The 2,972-nt window shown below is 41.0% G+C and overlaps 1 protein-coding gene across 1 annotated transcript in view; it reads left to right on the top strand.

Moving 5' to 3' along the window:
• CHD2 (chromodomain helicase DNA binding protein 2) overlaps window positions 1-2,972 on the top strand; it is a 148,376-nt gene that overhangs the window by 105,732 nt on the left and 39,672 nt on the right. The gene's annotated exons all lie outside the window — the stretch shown is intronic.

The following is a 2,972-nucleotide window of genomic DNA, read 5'->3' as shown; positions in this document are numbered from 1 at the left end:
TCGGCTTACCCCACACATCTGTACGGGAGCAGATAGGGTCCTCTCTGTCCTGGGAAGTGGCTAACCCTACTCTGCCACCTGGGTGTCTTTCAGGGAGTGAGCACATGAGGGCATTCTATACCCCAGGGATCATTAAGCTTGGATATAAGCAACAACAATGCAAAGTAAACTCACTGCCACTGAGTCGATTCCGGCTGATAGTGACCTACAGGAGAAAGTGGAATTCGCCTCTGACATTTCCAAGGCTGAAATCTCTGAAAGCAGACTTTGTCACAGCTTTCTCCCACAGAGTAACTGGTGGGTTCCAACTGCTGCCCTTTGACGAGGAGCTGCACACTGTGACCACCTGTCAGAATGGCATCTGTGCTTCTCTGACTCCACAAACTCACCATTGGCCTAAGGGTGATACCTGTGAGGTGGACATCAGACAGGTCTCTTCCCTCTAATCTTCTTAACCAATCGTGATGTGATCGGTTCTATTCATGGCATTTGGCTTCTCCACTGGAGTTCATAATCTGGTGCAGTAGCCACACACAACTCACAGACCATGCTCATCATTACGGAAGAACAGCTTACAGCTCAGGGTCAGGAAAACCCAGTTCGGACAGCCTCTTCTCAGCCTTGTTTACAGGCACTTCCAGGTCATGGGCCTCATGGCTCCTTGGCTTCTGCCCTACTTGAGCCAAGTGGAGCTCTGCTGACTACATGCCCACTCTGTCCTGAATGTGCTTATCTGCCTTGGTTTGTGGGCCAGGAAGCCCACAGCCTTGTCCTCTGCTTCCCTGCACTTTGTCTTTGCCATGTTTCTCACAGTCTCTGGTATCACAGCTGTTCGTTGGATCAAGGAAGCTCAGCGTGGGGAATCTTAGAGTCCAAAGGATGATACTTTCCACTCCTAACTCTCTTTCGTAATGATAATGGCTACTGCCTTCTCCCTGTCCCTTTTCCTACCCACCCAAACCCCCAAGTCTGCTTCTGAGACGACCCATTTTCAACCTACTGGGATGGTAAAACTAAGCATATATGTTAGAGTTCCATATATGCGTCCTGCCCCTAAGGTGCCATGTATTTTATTTACATTCAGTCCCCTTGAGGGAACACAAACACTCCACATTTGCATAATCCCACCCAGTCATTTGATGGGAGTTATACAAAAAGTATCTTTCTGAAAGTGGGAGGGGTGGAGATGTTTGTAAGGAGATAGTTCTTACAGGATACTCTTAGAGCAAACTTTGGACAAGGAAATGAGTTTTGTCATTCTAGTTCACCTAGACTCTGGTTTGGCCATTGTCACCTTCAATACACCAAGTAAGGCTAAGAGGGAATCTCAGGTATGGTTAAGGGGCCAGGCTCTGGAGGTAGCCTGTTAACCTGAAATCTTGGTTCTGCCATTTCCTATCTCAGACCTCAGGCAAGGTAGAGGTCATCTACCTCAGAGAGTTTGTATGTAATAAAGACTGTGCGTGCATAGTGTTGAGCATAGTAATGCATGTTAGCTGTTACTAAGTAGTGAAGTATTTTATGCTCTGTAATTTTTCTTTTAAGAATAGTCTTGAAGCTTATAGAATTAAAAGTAGATTAGTCAAAACTTTTATAAATAGTTCCTTCTTTGTGAAAGAAACTTAAATAACTTAAGTAGTTTGGACAATGATCTGAATATGTCTTTTTAAGCACTCAGAATAAACCCAAAGTAATCCTTAAGATTCACAATATTTTTCATTATTATTTATAATTAGTTTGAATAAGTAATGCATTCATATGGCTAAAAATTTAAGAAAGAAAAACATGTAATTATTTCTTGTCTTCTAGTAATTTAAAAGCACATGTACAGGACAAAATGAATGAATATTGGTGTTTACCTGTTTAACACCAACCCCAGGCACACTGTTCTGTGCCTTGCTTATTCCATCGTGCAGCATGTTTTGGAGATAATTTCGTTATAACCATCTCTTCCCCCCTCCCCAGCTGATTGCTCCCTCTGCATGTTTAACATGTTTTTCCTACACCCATGGTTTTGTAAGCTGAAGTATTTGTTGTATTTTGAGTCTAGGCTAACATTTCCAGTTCAAATAGAAGATTATTGATAGCTTTTCTCTGACGCTGAAAATCTTTGTTCCTAAAAACATTAACCTAATTATTTATTTGGTCTATCATGCATTTGGAGTCCTGGTGTGGTGCTGTGGGATAAAGTACTGGACAACGAGGTCAGTTTGAACCACAAGGTCGGTGGGTTAAACTCACTAGTCGCTCCTTGGAAACCCTTTACAGTGTTGCTATGAGTTGGAATCGACTCGACCGCACCTTAACAGTAACAACATTATGCATTATTCATGTTTCCAAATTTCAATACAAATTTTACTATTATCTGTAAAACTCCTAAATGCTAATTTGATTTCCTGTTGTGACTTTTTGTTCTTTGAATATCTCCCACTAGCAGAGTTTAGTGAAAATTCTGTGTCTCAAAATTATTTGATATTGTTTTTGTGTGGGTATGTCAGCAACATAGTGTGTATATGTGTGTGTGTGTGCTCATTTGTATATGTTTATTTTTGTTAGATAACAAAGAATTCTACCAATATCTTCAATCTGAAATTGATCAAACATGCAATCAAGATGTATTGATTATTACCGGTGATTGGAATGCCAAGGTTGGGAGTAAAGAAGAAGGATCAGTAGTTGGAAAATGTGGCCTTGGTGATAGAAATGATGCTGGAGATTACATGATAGAATTCTGCAAAATCAATGATTTGTTCATTTCATATACCTTCTTTAGACAGCATAAGAGAGGACTATACACATGGACCTTGCCAGGTGGAATACACAGAAATCAAATCGATTATATCTGCAGAAAGAGAAGATGGAAAAGCTCCATATCATCAGTGAAAACAAGGCCAGGGGCAGACTGTGGAACAGACCATCAATTGTTCACACGTAAATTCAAACTGAAGCTGAAGAAAATGAAAACAAGTACA

Source organism: Chrysochloris asiatica, unplaced genomic scaffold (genome assembly GCF_000296735.1).
Source record: "Chrysochloris asiatica unplaced genomic scaffold, ChrAsi1.0 scaffold00101, whole genome shotgun sequence".
Lineage (NCBI taxonomy): Eukaryota > Metazoa > Chordata > Mammalia > Afrosoricida > Chrysochloridae > Chrysochloris > Chrysochloris asiatica.
The sequence above is the reverse complement of the archived record's forward strand: the minus strand, read 5'-3'. Positions and strand labels throughout refer to the sequence as shown.